The sequence below is a fragment of the Terrapene carolina genome, unplaced genomic scaffold (assembly GCF_002925995.2).
Source record: "Terrapene carolina triunguis isolate 2854851 unplaced genomic scaffold, T_m_triunguis-2.0 Scaffold211, whole genome shotgun sequence".
Classification (NCBI taxonomy): Eukaryota; Metazoa; Chordata; order Testudines; family Emydidae; genus Terrapene; species Terrapene triunguis.
Window position 1 is genome coordinate 3,267,391 of NW_020664562.1, and position 21,518 is coordinate 3,288,908.

Sequence of the window (21,518 nt, forward strand, 5' to 3'; positions counted from 1 at the left end):
CAAAAAATGGCTTCCTCCAAATGCATGAAAATAAGAGCTGAGCTAGCCAAAATTCCCAAGAAGCCACATAAGCAACTTTAATTGTTCCTATGACCCTAGTGATATAAGTAAACACCTTCATTTCGTTGTATGTTCACAAATGCATCATCTGGCTATGATGTTTTAGTGAAAGAACAGAGATTTATGCACCATGAAAAGACTTCTCTTATCTGGAAATCTTTAAATCCCCACTTTCTCCCCTTGCCAGCACAAATACTATTTGCAATTTCCAAACAAAAACTATGTTGTTTCTCTTTGAAACAAAAAACAAGAAGTCTAACACAATCCCTCAGTGTTCCAGAGATTCAACTCCTTTTGAACAACTCTTTATTCAAAAATATGGAGACTTTTTTCAAAAACAATCTAATGACTACACATCTGCATCATCCTTGCTGACCTAAAAGATGAATTACTAACCTCAGAGATTCCTCTCCACACACCTACTCTTGCAAGTCCATGTTCATTTGGTTCTTATTCTAGTCTATTCCCCTGATCAGATTTTTTTGCTGTATTCTGCTACCTCAAAAGAATTTTACTTTATTGTTAAAAGCAGTAATTGTTAAAATTTGCCTGGTATTCTTATGATCTCCAAAAGCCAGTTGAGCAAATGCATCCAAAAGAATCTAGCATGAAACCTAACACACAAAGGAATTGAAAGCAATTTCTATAACAACTTCGATTCTGGACATTCTGTATATGTATGTCTAATAGTATTTTCTGAAGTCTATTTCCAGGTATTTGCTTGTATTAACCACGGGGCATTTCCAATTGTCAGAATTGATTTAAAATATTATAAGTACTTAGTTATCAACTACTAGTCTATCTGTAAATTTTATATTAATAGCTATATATATTAAGACATGGTGGCTAACCTGAAGTATTTACAATTGAAGCTCTAACCCTACAACTAGATCCATGCATGCATCTGTGCCCACGTGGATACCAAGCTGAAAGACAGTGGTGTAATATCAATATTTTTACTATAAGAACTACTTGGTATCTATACTATTTGATAATTTCCTGAACATGCACCGGTATACAGGGCTTAATTATCTGCTACATCTATAGGAAGACTGAGGAAGAATCCTTGCCTGAAGTACTGTATATACTCGTTCATAAGCCAATTTTTTTTTTAGTAAAAAAGGGAAGCACCAGAGAAGGGGGTGCGTTTATGAACGGGTATAAAGAGGAAGAGGTGGGACACAGCCCCTCCCCCCAACAGAGGGAGCAAGGAGATGCAGCACAGCCAGCAGAGCCAGAAGGGAAGAGGCGGGACCAGTCTCTCTCTGCTTCTGACCACACTGCTCTCTCCCCCCAGCCTCTGAAGCAGCTGCATCCGGGGCTGGCAGGCTGCAGCCGCGCCACCAGGTCTGGCCCGCCAGAGCAGGCTGCGTCCAGTCTGCCCGAGCAGCTCCAGCCAGGCCAGAGACATCCTCCCCTGGCCCTCCCCAGATAAGGTGGGAAGGGATGGGATGGAATGGAGAGAGTGTGGGGGTCCCGGGCTAGGGGTGGGGTCATGTGGTGGGTCATCCCCTGAGCCCCAGCTTCTTCCCCCCCCAAAAAAAATTTCTCCACCAGTTGCTGTCCTGACCCATCAGGGCAAGCAGCTGGTGCGCCGGGACACTTTGTTTACTTAGTTTTACCTCCGTGCCTGCGGACGCTCAAGGTAAACAAACCATCTCGGCCCGCCAGCGGCTTATCCTGATGGCCCGGGAGCCAAAGTTTGCTGACCCCTGAATTATAGGGTCAGCTTATGAGCGGGTCATAAAAAATTTCCATTTTTACTTATCCATCTTGAGGGGATGGGGAGGGTGGGCTTATAAATGAACCGGCTTATGATCGAGTATATACATTAGTTTGGTTAATGCAAGATAAATTGTGTATTCAGACCTACATACAAATAAATCAATTTGCCTGTATTTAGCAGAACCACTTTTATGCAAAACATACAAAATTATCACTGCTTATTTAAACTATTATCTCCCAACATTAATTAAATCTTTACTTTTGTTTAAACAGAAAGATACAAAGGGCTTGCCAGAACAATACATTACATATTCCCCATTAGTTCCTCACTCAACTCTCATATTTAATAGGAGAAAATATTACTGAAAAATAAAAATTTTGCGAGAAAGGACAAAAAGGCAACCATAAATGAATGATCAGATATGAAAAAGCTCTGAAAATATTGCATTTTTTTCTATACAGGCTGTAAAGAAGCTTCAAAGTAACAAGTGAGATGAAACCAAATAATCAAAAACCCCTTTACCTGGAAAGATGCGTTTATGTGTCCAAAACATGTTCCATTACAAACTAAACAAAATGCCACTTTCTGACAATGACAAAAATGCTGAAGAATCAACTACAAAATATCCCTTTAAACTATATAGTTAAATAAAAAACTGAACTCTTTATTTAGAATCCTTTAACAATGAAACTGAAATTTAACAGATACAAGAGAAAATGTCTAAATTTGCAAGGCAACATTCTCACATACATTGCATCATTTAGAAAGGTAGATTTTTGAATTTCCACAACCAAAAAAGTTCATTTTAATTTAATATTTAAAATCAGACAACTTAAAAAAACACTCGACTGCTTTAAAAAAATTATACTGAGATTATTTTGATACTTTTCTTAAAACAGTTTAAACAATTACATTTGTTGGGCATAGAAAGGAATTTGGAGAACTAGATGTCTTAATAGATTAGTAATCTACTTTAGTAATAAAATATAGTGTTATGCTTCTAGGTCTGTGGTTCAAATCTTGCCCAATTCCATAGTAACTGGTGGCTTACATGAAATAAATTTGAGTCTTAATGCAGTTTCTACTGAAAAAGAGTTCACTACATATAAATCACCATCATAAATGACATTAGTTGTAGAGGTGCCACAGACTGAATGGGTGAAGAGACATTACTTAGTTTGTCCTGTAGAAAAGCAATGAGATACACCAATAGGGTAATATGAATAAACCTAGACTGCTTTTGCCTGTCTGGGTTTTTTTTAAATTTTATTTCTGAAATAAACTCTTCCAATCTTCACTATTGTCAATCAGATCTTTCCCTAAACACCACATTCCCTTAATATTGTGGAGAAAGCAAAATAACATTGTTTTTTGTGCCAGGCCCACATACTTATGTTTGTAGGATTAAGACTTTAAATCTTAAAATTTGATAAAATCCTGTATCAAAACATTTGATTTTATGATCAAATAAAAAGGAACTTAATTAGCCCAGTAAACCTTTTTAGTTGCAGCAGGCTTTCTTGCTTTTCATGTTCTACTTTGCAAGAAATTTAGGTCACACTTATGTCTACTTGTAGTCCATTTATTATTTAGAAACTAGAATATACAACCTGAAGTCTTCATGAATAGATTTCCTTCTTGAGATATCCTGAACTCTCACGCTTTTTTTTTTTTTTTTTAATAATGATCAATAAATGCCACCTTTGTATGTCTGGATTTGTATTTAAGGTAAAGATATTTTAAAAATGGGACTAAATATATTTAAGATATATCAGCACACTCTATACCAGAGAGTATAGTCCTATGTATGCAGAGCAACTTACTAAAGAGAGAGATCTTGGAATGGTCATTAAGGACTACAATGTCTTCAACAAAATGTAACAACGAGGTGACATAACCACATTATCTTTAGTTGTTGTACCAAATGAACAATGGGTCAGTGATTTGTTTTTTAAAACGATTTTCCCTACCCCATGACTAAAAAAAAAGGCTTCACTATGAACATAGCGGTTTGTAGGGAGAGAAATTTTAACAAGATAAAAATCATCACATACACTTCATTCTGTAAAGGAAATACGCTACCTAGCATTTCCTACTGAGACTGTACAAGGTTCCCTCCAGTATTTATGAATGCAAGCTTGAAGAGCTTGCCAGACATACAAGCATTAAAAAACAAAACAGAACACCTTATGTTGCTGCTTCACCCCAACCTCCATAATCCTTGCAATTTAGAGTAAGAGTTAAACATATTTACTATAACATATTAGTTAGCTGAAAATATGTCTCAAACTTCTATTTAATATGTTTTTAATTTTCTTTCACCTTTTCTTTCCTAAAATTATTCCAGTTTTTCTTCTTTCCCAGATTAGGTCATGTCCTCCTTCTTGATGCACTTGCTTTCAGCATGCTTCCTCTTTTCTCCCTCCACATTTACTCCTGGGGGAATTCTGCACCGTTGCGCATGTGCAGAATTTATGTCCCCCACAGGTTTCTTTGCTTCCCCGCAGAAAAATGACTTTCTAATGGGGAAGCAAAGGGAAGCTACAAGAGCGGTCATACAACCCTCCCCAGCAGTATGTTTCGGGTGCCCAGGGCAGCTGGCAGAAAGGTAAATCACTGTGGGACAGGGGGCGGGACTGGGGAAGACCTGGATGGTGGCTCCTATCTTGCGCCAGGCTCAGCTGCTAGTCCTGGCTGGGCTGGGGAGGACGGGACTTTCTCTTCCCCAGCACGTATCCAGACCCCCTCATAACCAGACCCTCCCGCCGAGCCTCACCCCCCCACACACTCAGAACCCCCTGACAAAACCCACTCCCCCTGCACCTGGAGCACCCCAATGAGCTACCTGCATCCAGATCCCTATCCTACCAATCCCCAACCAGCAGCACCTGGATCCCCACTCCATTGAGTTCCACTCCTCCAGCATCTGTATCCCCCCCCGCCAAGCTCTATCCTCCCCACACACCCTCCGCTGAGCCCCAACTACATTCACCTGGACCCCCCTGCATTAGAGTCTCATTACCGTTGCACCCAATCCTGCAACAAGCCCCTGTGCATCCAGATCCTCCCCACACCCGGATTGCCCCACACAGAACCCTTTCAACTCACACCAGGATCCCCCCACACTAAGCCCCTCCACACTTGGATCCTGCCTTGCTGCGCCTGCCTGCTAATACCCGGTGCACCTGGCACGAAGGGGCAGGGTCCTGGAGTGTTTCTGGGGCAGGCCTGGTCAATGCACTGTGTCAGGGTTGGGTGCAGCCTCATCACTGAGTCTGTGTCCCTGGGAAGGATTTGGGAGGGGAGGGGGGAAAAGAAGAGCTGCACAGTGATCTCCCACCTCCGTGCAGCCAGTGACCTGTGCTCTCCAATGCCATGCTGGAGCCTCCACATTTATTTGACAAATAAAATTTGCAGAATTTTAAAATACGGTGTGCAGAATTTTTAGTTTTTTGGCACAGAATGCCCTTAGGAGTACACATTAGATACCATGTTATCTACACCTCTTCTATATTTTCTGCCTCTCCTACTTCTCTCACAAAAAAATTCTCAGAATCCTGGCTTTTTAAAATGTATTTATTCCAATAATCACTCTCCCTTGACTTAACATACACCTGCTCCCTCATTCATACTCACTCCCTTTTTTCATATATAAAATTTCCCAGAACACTAATAAGCTGAGGACTGGCCAGATAAAAAGCCAAGCCACACACCCCTCCTCAAACTGTTGGGGAAAGAAGCAGTCAAATTTGTCTTGCTTGCAGCAGCTCACCAATGCAATAATCTTCTATGGCGGATGCATATTGTGCTTTAATATCTAAACTTATGACAGCTAATATAATCAACACAATACTGTGTGTCTGGTGGCTTCATCTTTTGTAGCTCCCAGCTAGCAGGTGTCTGACATCTGAAGCCCACCCCCACTGGTGGCTGCTGGAAAGAACTGTTTTCTCACACCACACTATCTCCCCCATCAACAAGCCTCCTGGCTACTGCAATTATGGAGGTGATGATATGTCTCCACAAATCTACCATTGCACAGCCTCCATTCTGGGTCCTCCATCCTAGTGAATAACTCCAGTGCTTGCCTCTGCTACCACTCAGCTTTTCCACACTGCATCAAATTACAATTGACCTATTTCTTTTAAGTTTGTATTGATGCTATGTGAAATTGACAAAACTGATCAGTTTTCACTTTACTGCACCTTGGGAAAATTATGAGAGGCAACTGAGACACTGGAACTTTGCAGACAATAGGTGAATATGCTTGTTTTTTTCTAAAGTTTCATTCTATTCCTACTAATGAGGTAGCTCTGCTGATGGTAGCAACTGCAGAAAGCAAGAATGCAGACTGGCCACTGTTTTATCTGTGTCATCTACTACTTCTCAGAGCACATAGGGAGGACATGGAGGTTAAGATACAGCAATGTATCCTCTACACCAGCTTGGCAACCCCTTATAGGAAGTAAAAAAATATTCAAACCCCTCTCCCATTTTTACTATAAACAAGTCAAAATATCAAGCCTATATAATTAATTTGGGTGTGTGTGTTTGGGGAGGTTGACAAAATACTTGACCGTGAAGGGCAAGTATGTGCAGGGAGTAGGGGAGCAAGCTTTACGCTGTAATTAGATCTTCAGTGTCTCGTGAGTCTCTCTGGACATGCCACCCTCCAGTAAGTCATTACCCACCAGTTGACACATTGGTTCACATTAGACCTCTAACAATTGCTACCACCAGTAGAACTGAACTCTGGGAAATTTCAGACACATTAAATTAAAACCTAGTTTAGACAAGGTTTCATGAAGACAGCGCTGTTCAGATTTTTAATAGTATCACTGCAATCTTAAGTTGTTTTTTCAAATGCAAAACCTGAGATTCTAGAGAACTGATGGTACTCAAAGAAAACTTTCTACTTCTCCCAGCAAGCCCTGCAGAAAGGGGACAAAGGGATGAAAGAGTTGCAAGAAGGCATCACATTTTAAACAGTTGAATTTTAGATGTGTGAGTCTTTTGATCTGAAACCAGAAGATAGCCCACGGCATCTAAATCACCAGCTCCCTCCTCCATCCCACAAAAGAACTGTAGCCCGGTCTCCTTGTTTAACATGCATTATTTATCCAGCTCTGGATTGGCTGAAATGCCCACTCAATCCCATGGGTTTGGCAAAAGGAGCCGGCAACGTGGAGACGGGAACAAAAGAAACGCCGAGGGAGGGAGTAAAGGAAACGGAGACTATCCACGTCCCTCTGTCACACAGCAGAGGGGGTTGCGACACGACGTTCATTGTATCCCCCACAGCTAGTGTGGCGTTAGCCGCATTGTCTTCTTTGTCAGTGAGAACTGGGGAAAGGGTCGGAGGATGGCGAGGAAGGCGTCGCCCAACCTCATAGTCACTATCCTCCTTTCCTCCCCGCTGGTGCCTATCCTACCCCAGAAACTGACCCGCTACCACGCCAGAACTACGTGCCCGTCTCCCGGGGAGCGGCAGTGACTCCACAAGGCGGGAGGGCGGCGGACGAGGCTCGCGCGCTAGGCCCCCACTCTAGGCGGCGGGATCTGCCATTCGCGCGCGCGCGCGCGCCACATTACAGGTGAAGAAGGGCGCCAGAGCGCCGCACCCTCCGCCAGCCGGGGCAGGACTGTGCAGCCCGCGCTACGACACGCGGTGCTTCCAACATGGCGCCGCGGGCGGGCGGCTCGGCCGTCAGACACATACAGCCTTACGGGGCTTGAGAAAGATCCCGCCAGCCCAGCCCAGCCCCATAGCCCCCGGCCCTGAAGCCCGGTACCTGGTGTCTCTCAGCGCAGACGACACCGTTCATATTGAGAGCTTCCAGGCTGTGGACGAAGTCGGTTCGGAGGCGCAGACCCAGCCCAGTGCGGTGGCGGCGGCGGGGATGTCCGCGGCGGCGAGAGAGATCGGGACGGGAGGCGACTCAGACCGGAGTGAGCGCGCGCACAGGCAGGGAAGGCGCTAAACGGCCGTCACCAGCCAGCTCCAGGCACTGCGACTGGCCCCGTCCGCGCTCACAGACACACTCCGCCTCCGGAACCCGAGTAAGGGTTGGAATCACTCCGCCGAGAAACGAGTCCCGTCTGACAGCTCAGCGTTAAGTTCTCCCCCTCCCTCGTGTTGCAAAGTAGGGCAGTGGAAGGTGATTGAGCTGAGGCGAAGGGGCGCTGCCGCTCGCTGCTACTGTCGCCGCCCAGAACTGGTTTCCTCCTGCTGTGGGCTGCATGTGACCTACCCTTACTTGTTGCGCTGCCGCCGTTCCTGCTGCAGCGGGACACCGTGCATTAGAACTACAGAGCCACACGTATAAGCGTTAGCAAACATCACAAAGGTAATGGCAATAACCTTCCCGCTCCATTGCAAAAAGAAGCCCCCTGGGTACATTACAGTTGCACTGGGCCTGGAGCCACCACAACTATGCCCCGTTGTGTAGCGTGCATAGGTGCTGGAACGTATGCTGAAGTGGTTTCCATCATATACAGGGTTTACAGTTTGTTTCAAAGACTCTGAGCACCCCCACTGTACAAATTATTCCAGCAGCACCCCTGGTAGAGTGCTAGCTAAACGTTGAGGCTTATTAGTAGGGAGATGTCATGATTCCCCCTCCCCCGCCTTTCATGTTGATACACCAGTAGAGTATACACCCTATGTCACCTCTCTGCTGAATATGGGGCCTTTCTTATTGGGGTTCAGCCCTTACATCCTGGAAAGCAAACCAGCAAGTCAGTACTAGAGCTGGGATTAGGGTGACCAGACAGCAAGTGTGAAAAATTGGGACTGGTTGGGGGGTAATAGGAGCCTATATAAGAAAAAGACCCAAAAATCAGGACTGTCCCTATAAAATTGGGACATCTGGTCACCCTAGCTGGGATTGGGGAAAATATCTCACACATCTATGAGCCTGAGGATTATCAGAGCAATTCACCAACTAAATACCTGCATAGTGATCCTCTGAGGGGGAGGATGGTAGCCAGGTGGACAACTGGCACTTATAACAATAGTGTGTTGAAGGGAAAAGAGGTATCTAGAGTGAAAATGATAATAATTATACTAAAACATTAAGTATTTCTATATATTACTATAAAGGTGTATGGCCATTTTTTCCTAATAAAAAAATAAAGCAGTGTCCCAATTCTGAAGAGTTTACTGTCCAAGGCCTAGATCCTGCAATCAGTTCTGTCCAGATGGATGCAAACACAACCCTATTAGCTTCAGTGGGGTTCTGTGGACAGAGACACAAGGGGTTTATCTGCACAGATCTGATTGCAGTATCAGGGCAGATTTTAATAACTTGTATTTACACAGAAAATCCTACAATGCTGTGCAGTCTGTACAATTGGCTCCCTAATTCTGCAACTTATGCTTAGAGGTTGACCAGGAAAAGGAAAAAATATATATATATCAGAAAAATTTCTGAGAATTGGTCTTGAGCTATGTATAAAAATATAATGACAAACATATTTTACAACATCATCTTTTTAGATTCCTCAAATATATAATCCAGACTGTCCGCTTAATGATGCATGACACAGTTATGCTTCTGACACAAAGCGTTCAGGAAGCTGTGCATTATTAGATACTGTTTCACAATGCATATTTAAATTCAGTGGGGCTTCATGTGGGAGTAAGGGTCACCCCACATGGAACATTTTTCAGAATCAGGACATAAAGTTTGATATTTGAACTTAAAAAGACATTGTCAAACATGCAAACTCTAAAAATTAGCTCGCCTTATTAGGGGTCCCATCTGTTATTTTATTTTGATTGCAGCAGTGCTCAAAATATGGTAGGTACTATCCAAACACAGAGGAAGACAATCCCATCCCAGAACATGTATCTAAAAAGACTGAAGGGAGGGATAAAGAGATACAACATAAAGCAAAGATGTCAGGATGATGATAGGCATGTCTTCTTAGGCCCTTAGGATTTTTTTTTAATAAAGAACTGCCCCTCAGCTTTGCCATTATTTGTTCTTGATCAATCCCTGAACCACAAACCCAAATTACTTTAATAGTTTATTATTATTTTTTTCAAAACCAGTAAAATGCTAGCTAAATTTCCCCCTAAATGTTGGTTCCCATGTATCACTCACGTCTTTAAATCAAGATTGGATGTCTTTCTAAAAGATATGCTTCAGTTCAGCCAAAAAATATTGGGCTTGATGCAGGATTTACCTGCACAAATCTATGGCCTGCATTGTGCAGAAGGTCAGACTATAGTCATGATGGTCCCCTCTTTGACCTTAAAATCTATGAACTGATCTAGTAAAAACAGCTTATCACTCTGAATAAGAAACTTCCCCATCCCTCTGCATAAATCCCAATTCTGAGTAGAAATAAGATATTTTTAAAATGGCACTGCTGATTCTGAGGGACTCCTGAGTAGGAGCAGCAGAAGGTCCCTAAAAGTGGGGGGCCATCAGTGCCCGAACCGTGGCCCTTTTCCCCTGTCCCTTCCCCGAGGCCCTGCCCTCACGCCACTTCTTCCTCTGAGGCCCTGCCCCCACACCTTCCCTTCTCCCCAAGCCCTCACACTACCACTTCCCCTGAGGCCCCACTCCTGTGCCACCTCTTCCCCCCCCCGCTCCCCCCCCCTGCCCGCCCCCCTCCCCCTCCCCCCCCCCCCCCCCCCCCCCCCCCATCACTCGCCCTATGGCTGGTGGAGGAGCCATGGCCCCTTGCCTCCCACTGTTCTGGCACTCCTGCTCCTGACGTACCATCTTTTTGTTCCTTGTTTGTACAATGGGGTCCTCGTCCAGGACTGGGGCTCCTAGGTGCAACCACTACTCAAAAAAGAAATAAAATAATATTTGGAGACAGAATCAAGACTCCTTGTTTCTTTTCCTGATTTTGCCACTAACTCACTGAATGCATCCTGGCCTTGTCTAAGCTATTTGTTCCCCTATGCTTTTCACTGTTGCTATAACTGGTACAACTCTACTGGTGATAATACTTGTGGGAAATTTTAGGGACAAAAGGCTAGGGTAGACTCAGGTGCTTGCTTCAGTTGTTCAGTCTGTACAATGGGGTTAATAAATACCTATCTGTCTAAAATGCGTTGAGCTCTCCGGTAGAAAAGCATTATGTGGTTCTATCCTGCAAAGTAACCAGCAACACATGATCAGGCCACACAAGGACAGTGTTTTATTAAATTGGTGATTTACTGTACTGAAAAAGAATTGTCTTGGCTAATCAGAGTGCAGTAGAGTTACTAACCCACAGTTATATGCTTATTTCTCAATTTCCAGCTTGCACACTTCTGTTTCTCCATAATTGTATAGTAACCAAACCCCTGCTCTGTGATTGCTTCCTTCTTCAGAACACTGCATTATTATGTCTACAGCAAACATGGGTGCCTCAATTCCACGCCCTGCTCTTCTTAGCTTTTAAATTGCTAGCCACACCTCCTCAATCCTTCTATTTCACTTCCCTTTCCTCTGTCGGCCACCTACTCTTAGCTTTCCTTTTGACTGAAGACTCTCATTGAACATATTAATCAAATGTTTCCAAGGCAAACAAAAGAATAGGTAAGTGTGATGGGTTCAATCACAGAGACCCCCTTGAAGCTGTCACCTGATGTGCTGGAATTACCTCTGAGCCTATTTTCCACTGCCAGCTTGGGACTCCAGAACCCTGCCTTGTTGAGCCAGACATGCTAGTCTGCTGCAACACAGACCCAGGTCTGGTCCACGCCCCCAAAGCTGCAGACTTTAACCAAAAACTGCTCAGCAAGTCACCTATCTCCAGCACCCAGACACCCAGCTCCCAATGGGATCCAAACCCCAAATAAATCCGTTTTACTCTGTATAAAGCTTATACAGGGTAAACTCATAAATTGTCTGCCCTCTATAACACTGATAGAGAGATATGCACAGCTGTTTGCTCCCCCAGGTATTAATCACTTACTTTGGGTTAATTAATAAACAAAAGTGATTTTATTAAGTATAAAAAGTAGGATTTAAGTGGTCCCAAGTAATAACAGACAGAACAAAGTAAGTTACTAAGCAAAATAAAACAAACATGCAAGTCTAAGCCTAATACATTAAGAAACATTAAGAATACAGGTAAATCTCACCCTCAGAGATGTTCCAGTAAGCTTCTTTCACAGACTAGACTCCTTTCTGGTCTGGGCCCAATCCTTTCCCCTGGTACAGTTCTTGTTAGTTCCAGCACAGGTGGTAACTAGGGGATTTCTCATAACTGGCAGCCCCATTTGTTCTGTTCCACCCCCTTTTATATCTTTGGCACAAGGCGGGAATCCTTTTTCTCTCTCTGGGTTCCCACCCTTCCTTCTAAATGGAAAAGCACCAGGTTTAAGATGGATTCCAGTATCATGTGACATGTTCACATCTCCTGTGAGACTTCATTATCCACTGGCTGGCACACACACACGTATACAGGAAGGCTTACAAGTAAACAGAGCCATTTACCACCAATTGTCCAAGTTAATGGGAGCAATGAAGATTCCAAGCCACCATTAATGGCCCACACTTTGCATAGTTACAATAGGACTTCAGAGTAATACTTCATATTTCTAGCTTCAGATACAAGAATGATACATTCATACAAATAGGATGAACACACTCAGTAGATTATAAGCTTTGTAATGATACCTCACAAGAGACCTTTTGCATAAAGCATATTCCAGCTACATTATATTTATACTCATCAGCATATTTCCATAAACATATGGAGTGCAACTTTACACATCGGCCCACCTACTCTTTGCTTTCCTTTTGACTGAAGACTCTCATTGAACATATTAATCAAATGTCTCCAAGGCAAACAAAAGAATAGGTAAGGTTGGGGAAAAGAGGAGACCAGGTGAAGAGAAGAGCATTGCTATCAGTTAACACACTTCTGAGGATGTTTCTGGATTAAAGAGAACTCTGTATTGTGCAAACCTTATTCCACCATTGTATTAGTTAGCCAAGAAGTTGTCTGTAGGCATCACCAAGTTTGTGGATTGTTTTCTGGGAATCTGTTCACCGCTCATTTTCATTGAAGTCAAAGAGCAGCTATAGCATCTTCCTTACAGCGCAAACTTTAAAGGCTGCTCCAGAGTTGGGCTTTCTGAGTTTTCTAGTATATCCCAGTTGTAAACAGAACGTTTACTTGCTTTGCAAACAATGGTTAACCCCAACGTTCTAGCCAAATCTTACTTTGTCTAGTTATTTACAGTAACTTCCCACTTAAAGTCATCCCGGTTAACGTTGTTTTGTTGTTACGTTGCTGATCAATTAGAGAACGTGCTCATTTAAAGTTGCGTGATGCTCCCTTATAACATTTTTTGGCAGCTGCCTGCTTTATCCACCCCTTGCAGGAAGAGTAGCCTGTTGGAGCTAGCTGGTGGGGACTTGGAACCAGGGTGGGCTGGCAGCCCCCCATCAGCTTCCCTAAGTTCCCTGTGCTGCAGCCGCCCAGCAGGCTATCAATTGCTGGCAGTTCACCTGTCCCTCCCCCAACTGCCTTGTGTTGCTCCTGCCCTCTGCCTTAGAGCTGCTCCCGGGAGCCTCCTGCTTACTGTGTGGGGGGGTGCTAATGTCAAGAGTGTCCCCCTCCCTCCAGCTCCTGCCCCCCATCTCCACAGAGCAGGAGAGACAGGACAGGTCTCAGGATGGAGGGAGCTTGCTGGCAACAGCTGCTGTCTCAACTTGCTGATCTACTTAAAAAGGCAACGTACTTAAAGTGCGGTCAGCGTACTTAAAGGGGCAATGCACATCTCGCTCGCTCTCTCTCTCTCACACACACGGTGTGTGTCTCTGTCTCTCTCTGCCATGTTGTCTCCCCTCCCTCCATTCGTGCTGCCTTGTAGAATGTGTTAACCCTTGAGGGCTCAGCTGAGATCTAGTTCATCATTTAGCAGTAAGGCATTCCCTGGGACATATCCCACCCTCTGACTCCACCACCTCAACCAAGCTTCACATCACTGCTGTGTACAGTATTACATTGTTTGTTTACAATTTATACTGTGTATATGTGTGTGTGTGTGTATATATATATAAAATATAGTCTTTTGTCTGGCAAAAGAAATTTCCCTGGAATCTAACCCCCCCATTTACATTAATTCTTATGGGGAAATTGGATTCACTTAACATCGTTTTGCTTAAGGTAGCATTTTTCAGGAACATAACTACGTTAAGTGAGGAGTTACTGTATTTAAATTGCCCCTGTAGTTTCAATTGGATAAAGGATTCTTCACTTCATGCCCCCTTCGTAGTGTTGTTTTGCACCTTTGAACAACTGCCCTGTTTTACCGAGAAGTGGCTGCATTTTTGTGAGGGTGAAGTGATTCTTATCATTGCAAATCAGTTTGTTTAAATTTGCCAAGCATTTTAGGATCCTTCAGGATGAAAGATATGATAAATGTAAAATAATTGTTACTACTCTGACAAACGACAACAGTGAGCAGGAAATGAGCTCACTCTTCCCAGATGCTACTTTTGTTCTAGAAACAACAGGAAATCTCTACAAAGATGAGTTTTGATTTTCTCACTTCTTAATTGTTTCGTTCTTTTATACAAAACTGAGCACTTGTAGAATTAAAATTACCCATACTGAGGACATTTCTGCTTAACCTCCCCCTTCAATCAAATTCAGCCCAGTTAGTCCCAGCCTGCAGAACCTCTTGCAAGGTAATTTTCCAAGGGAGATCATTCTATCAATCTTCTAAATGAGACACTTGGGAAAAAATGTTACATGATATGATTAACTGAACTATCAAACCAACAGTTTCTAGAATTGGCAGTCCAGAGCAGACAGATTACTGAAGCATGTCAACAAATAGATGACAAAGTGTTGTAACAGCAGCTCTTCAGTGAGGTCTTCTGATACATGAAAAAGATTAAGAAACAATGTACTGAAAGAATTAATGGAGTATAAACCATAGAAATTGAACTGTTTATGTAGGGATGTCCTCAGGGTCAGTCATTATAACACAATTTCTATCACTTTTGTAAGTTTTGGAAACATTTTATTGCTGCAGAAATGTACTGTTTTGTTCTGATGCTTTTATGTAGTACTGGTCTTGTAGCTCAAAGAAAGCATCTCAGCTAAAATCTAAAGCACCAGAATAATCACCAGTGGAGCAGTGTATTTACAGAAGCTATGCTGTTTTGGTTGCAGTTTTATCCAGCATGGTTTTTTGCACTGTGCTACGCCATTGCAGTTGCATTCCCCTCTGGGTACCTATCCCACAGGTCCTAGCACAGCTCTCTGAAGCTATGGCATCTGGGTGATTTCTAAAGGCCTTCTGGAAACCTTCACAGAGATGGGGATTGTAGGAGAATAGTTCAAACTCCCATTATTCCCTGGGCACCAGGACCATTTCCTAGTTCTTGTCTCAAAATGTAGGCCAAGATTAATGTTCAAGCTCTCACTTAAAGGTTTTTGTGGGAAGTTTGTAAAAAGCAGCTATGAGGAACCAGATTTTAGTTTTACATTACTCATATGTTAAAGGGTAATATTAATAATCCTATTTTACAAATAATGTAACTGAGGTATGGAGATTAAATGATTTGCCCAAGATCACACAGGAAGTCCATAGGAGGGTCACTAAAAGAAACCATCTCTTCTGCCTCCCAAACATGTGCCTTAACAAGCCCATCTCCTCATCCTGTACCTACTCAATATACAGAGAATTTCTGTCTTGTGCTTTTCTCCGTGCCTAAGATCTCTTCAGAGAGAGAGAGAGAATAAAACTTTGTTCAACTTTTCCCCATTATAGATAAGTAATTTCTTATAGAATATGTATTTTACTTATATTGTACTGATTATGGTGTTCTTAAAAATGAGTGCCTATTTTACAAGTAAATTATTTTCATTTAAATATTACATAGCACAGACCCTGCCATAAGGTTCAGTCAGACACAGCCAGTTCTCCCCCTGCAGTCCAGAAGCCTGCCTTCCAATATGGAGAATGATCTGTGGTCTCTTCAGCCACAGCCTCATCCTTACACAAAGACAGCTACAGTAGAACCTCAGAGTTACAAACACCTTAGGAATGGAGGTTGTTCGTAACTCTGAAATGTCCGTAACTCTGAACAAAACGTTATGGTTGTTCTATCAAAAGTTTACAACTGAACATTGACTTAATGCAGCTTTTAAACTTTACTATGCAGAAAAAAATGATGCTTTCCCTTTATTTTTTCAATAGTTTACGTTTAACACAGTACTGTGCTGTATTTGCCTTTTTTGGTGGGGAGGGAGGGGTCTCTGTTGCTTCCTGATTGCGTACTTCCGGTTCCAAATGAGGTGTGTGGTTGATTGGTTAGTCTGTAACTCGGGTGTTCGTAATTCTGAGGTTCTACTGTATTCCACACAGCCTTCCATTTTCAGTTAAATAAATAAATAAATAAATGTTAAACCTAGTTGTGAAGTTTCTGGATGTTCCACATACCTGTTGCCTGACATCTCTATGTTACTGCAACAATTACAACAAACAAAATAGTTAGAACCAGATACAATCATTTAAAATTAATAAAATGAAGGCCTGGCATGATGTTTAATTAAAGGCCTGGATTATGATAATCTTGAGTTTGATTCACCATTTTGCCTAGTAATTCTTTATATCTTGTCCACTATGTTGTCAACTAGCTTGTCTCCCTCATCAACAGAAGTTGGTCCAGTAAAATATATTACCTCACCCACCTTGTCTCTCTAATATTCTGGGACCAATCCGGCTACAACAACATTGCATACAATCAGTGTAAATAACATCATAATGTGGCCCCATGTCTCCTTGTATTTTGCTATTTAACAAATAGCAAGTGCAACAATACTTGGTGTGAGCTACAGTATATATATGCAAACTCCCTTTTTGACTCTTCCACTGCATGTTTTAATTTCAGAGGAGCAGTTAATGTGTTACTCTGTGTTTCCCTTTGCTGGGGCAAGGATAATAGACTAAGGTCATTGGCTGTGCCGGCAAATGAGAAAGGATTGTTAGACGCTGTTCTCAGGTCCTTTGCTGAGCTGCAGAGAAGAATGGGTTATGATTAGGTGGTTATGAGCTCTCATTTCTATGCAGCATTCTGTTGTGACCTTCATTCTCCCTACTGCCTATACATCTGGAAAGAACTCGTCTCTTGTCACTTTTTCTTTGTGATTTTTTTACCAGTGTGAACAGATGTTCTCACTGCCATGATCCATTGGGTGGGATCAGGGACTCTATTACTTGTTTTTCTAATGTCTGTTTACCCTGGCCTTGGGTTTGTCAGCTTCTGAGATGATTATGTGGCCAATAGTGATAATGTGTGTAGTTACAAGTTTGTCCACTGTTCCCTTGATCCTAGTCTGCTTCTGTGATGTCCTGATTAATCCCTTTCTAGTCCTTAAACAGAGGTTGATTTTACAAATATGGGGTATCACAATAGCCTGATGATGTACCTCATGTCACAATGCATGACACAAATGCTGCTTTCTCTAAGGCTTTGTCAGGCACTTAACAGGAGTGGAAAAATTCATCTTACTAAATTTAGAACCACTCAACAATTGTTCAGGTTCCATTTGTCTGGAGCAAAATATGCATTCTGGACTGCTGCATTTAAAAAAAACGTTATTCTCTGGGTGGTCTCAGAAGCAAGAGCAAGAACCAGTTTCAAGAAGGCAACTTTACTGGTTATATGGCACAGGCTTAAATTTAATTAGAAATACATTGGGCTATCCTCAGTTGGTGTAAATTGACATAAATCAATTTGTGACATCACCAGCTGACTATTTGGCCTAAGGTTTTTAAACTAAATTACCATTAAAAACCCCACAATGGGTATATTAATGGAGAAAACATATTATGAAACTAGAAGAAGTTTAGGGAAACCCAATTCAAAAACATAATTTTCATCTAACTCAAAATACTACCAGGTTCCCCCATCGCTGCTATGTGTACTGACCCTTTTTGAGAGAGCTGCTTGGTTCCACAGCTTTTCTTTGTTACATTTTAGAGCTGTTACTTTGGACATTTAGTTGCAGAAAATTTTCTGAGGAACACTTTTTGTTGTTGTCTTGGGCTCCAAGATCCTTAGTTGGGGAAATAGATTCAATGTTTGTAATGGCTCAGCCATTCCCAGTCTCTATTCAAGCCTAAGTTGATTGTATCTAGTTTGCATATCAATTCAAGCTCAGCAGTTTCTCGTTGGAGTCTGTTTTTGAAGATTTTCTGTTGCAAAATTGCCACCCGCAGGTCTGTCATTGAGTGACCAGACAGGTTAAAGTGTTCTCCTACTGGTTTTTGAATGTTATGATTCCTGATGTCAGATTTGTGTCCATTAATTCTTTTGCGCAGAGACTGTCCGGTTTGGCCAATGTACATGGCAGAGGGGCATGCGGGTGGCAATTTTGCAACAGAAAAGCTTCAAAAACAGACTCCAACGAGAAACTGCTGAGCTTGAATTGATATGCAAACTAGATACAATCAACTTAGGCTTGAATAGAGACTGGGAATGGCTGAGCCATTACAAACATTGAATCTATCTCCCCATGTAAGTATTCTCACACTTCTTATCAAACTCTGTCTGTCTGTACTGGGCTATCTTGATTATCACTTCAAAAGTTTTTTTCTCTTACTTAATTGGCCTCTCAGAGTTGGTAAGACGACTCCCACCTTTTCATGCTCTCTGTATGTGTATATATATCTCCTCAATATGTGTTCCATTCTATGCATCCGAAGAAGTGGGCTGTAGCCCACGAAAGCTTATGCTCAAATAAATTTGTTAGTCTCTAAGGTGCCACAAGTACTCCTGCTCTTTTTACATAATATAAAAGAACATTAAAAGGATCCAGTCTCATACTTCGTAATCCATTTGCTCTTTTATTTTGTTTTAACAATTGCTTTTCTTTCCTCTTCTTTCCATGCAGTAACACATATTTTTTACTTAACTAGGGAGAATCTTTTCTTCCTGTTGTTCTGATTTTAACAGTTCCGTATTTAACACTTCAAAAGTAAGTATTCTATCAAATCACGATCCATTTTTTTCAAGAGGGGAGGAAGTCTGAGGAAATTCCTTTCAGCTTCAGCACACCATTGCTCTTCCTCCACTATCACCGCCTTCAACTGCAGGTGTCTTGAGATTGGACAGACAAGCCCCACATACAGACACTCATCAGTGGAGCAAGGGAGCTTTCTATGGTCTTCCAGCATCTCTGATGTGCTTCCCACTGGCTGAATTGGGGAATTCCTTTAGCTGCCATCCTTATCACTGTGGGCAGCAAAACCTTCTTCAATATTATGGTCCCATGTAGGGCCTGGTCCAATTCCCATTAAATATATAGGGGTCTCTCTCTTGACTTTAATTGAGTTGGATCAGGCCCATAGGTAGCTGATGAAGGATTCCATCTCCTAACCTCCACCTGATGTCATGGGAGGCCTTCCTTGGTACAGCCCTCATATGCATTGAGTATCAACCAGGAGAGTTCAATGGCTTGACCTCAAAATAAATGTTGTTAGTGGTGGAGCACCATAAGAGCTCCCACCAGGAGGCAGAGCCGTAACAAGGAATTTTTGCTCCCGAGGCAAGGGCCGGCTCCAGGCTCTTCGGTGGCGGGTCCCTGAGTCCCTCTTGGAGGGAAGGACCTGCTGCCGAATTGCCGCCGGCACTTCATTGATTATTCGGCGGCGGGTCCCTCAGTCCCTATTGCCGCCAAAGAATGAATGAAGTGGCGGCGGCAATTCGGCGGCAGGTCCTTCCCTCCGAGAGGGACTCGGGGACCCGCCGCTGAACTGCCGCCGAAGAAGCAGCGGCGGTAGAGGGGTTTTTTTTGTTTTGTTTTTGTTTTTTTCCCTCCGCCCCGCTTGGGCGATAGAGCTGCGCCCCTCCGCTTTGCGCGCCCAAGGCAAGTTCCTCACTCGCCTCGCCCTTGTTACGGCACCGCCAGGAGGTATATCTTGCAGTGGGAGCCCACTTTAAAAATATTGAAAAATTCTAAATCCTTCAAACCAAATTTTCACTGGTCAGTTGCTATGGGTGCATCCATTTTGTACATGAAGATGCCACTTCTTTTTTTTTTTTTTTACAAGTTATTTTTCTTCTGAGTTTACCTATCACATTAGACCCATATACAATACAGTTTTTAAAGCATGCACAAAATGGGTTATTGCATGCACAAAGAGGCATTTTCCATTGTTCACTATGAATGTGCAAATACATGTTTTGCATGCACAAAAGCAGACGCCCCTGCAAGTTTACTGGGTGATATTAAGAAGTCCCACTCAAAATTTGGTGCTACATATTTTTCAGTTTGTTTTGTTTGGAAATAATCAGTTTCTTGCTTTGGGCTGTGGAGTCTCACAGACTTCCCAGGAGCCAGAGTGTGAGTCAGATTCCAAAGTTCTCTAATTTACGTCTTTCTTATGGAACTTGGAATTCTGTTGTTGTTGTTTTTCTGCCCAGAACAGGGTAGGAAGCTACTACTCCCCTGATGTCCATTTAGGGAATATTATTTCCAGTCTTGATTTACTAATGTGACTTAACTGAGCAGGTGAATGGGAATTCTGACACAGGAGGAAGGTTTCAGACTGAAAATGTTCCCATAGTCAACTGAAATATTCCATGCCTGCACACTTTCTGCTAACATTAATATACATTTCTGGATGGTGATGCTTGAAACTCTATTCCAAGGGCTGACTGAAAGCAAGATGATCTGTCTCCTATGCTCTTAACCTTTCCCAGTTTGACAAGGAGAACTGGTTCCTTTGGCAGAATCATCATATGCAAAGTTTCACAATAAAAGGGCATAAAACACCCTGCTCTTAATCTCTTTTCCTTTATGACCCTTAGGCTTCTTGCCAGCTTCTCAGGATGAGCTTTGGACCCTTATTTGGGCTTCATCTTGTCCTCAGTGCCATTGTAGTATTGCATTCACAGAATGTAGTCTAGTAAGGCATTTGATACGGTCTAGTAAGGCATTTGATACGGTCTCGCATGATATTCTTATCGATAAACTAGGCAAATACAACTTAGATAGGGTTACTATAAGGTGGGTGCATAACTGGCTGGATAACCGTACTCAGAGAGTAGTTATTAATGGTTCCCAATCCTGCTGGAAAGGTATAACAAGTTGGGTTCCGCAGGGGTTTGTTTTGGGACCAGCTCTGTTCAATATCTTCATCAACGACTTAGATATTGGCATAGAAAGTACGCTTATTAAGTTTGCAGATGATACCAAACTGGGAGGGATTGCAGCTGCTTTGGAGGATAGGGTCATAATTCAAAAGGATCTGGACAAATTGGAGAAATGGTCTGAGGTAAACAGGATGAAGTTTAACAAAGACAAATGCAAAGTGCTCCACTTAGGAAGGAACAATCAGTTTCACACATACAGAATGGGAAGAGACTGTCTAGGAAGGAGTATGGCAGAAAGGGGTCTAGGGGTTATAGTGGACCACAAGCTAAATATGAGTCAACAGTGTGATGCTGTTGCAAAAAAAGCAAACATGATTCTGGGATGCATTAACAAGTGTGTTGTGAGCAAGACACAAGAAGTCATTCTTCCGCTCTACTCTGCGCTGGTTAGGCCTCAACTGGAGTATTGTGTCCAGTTCTGGGCACCGCATTTCAAGAAAGATTTGGAGAAATTGGAGAGGGTCCAGAGAAGAGCAGCAAGAATGATTAAAGGTCTTGAGAACATGACCTATGATGGAAGGCTGAAAGAATTGGGTTTATTTAGTTTGGAAAAGAGAAGACTGCGAGGGGACATGATAGCAGTTTTCAGGTATCTAAAA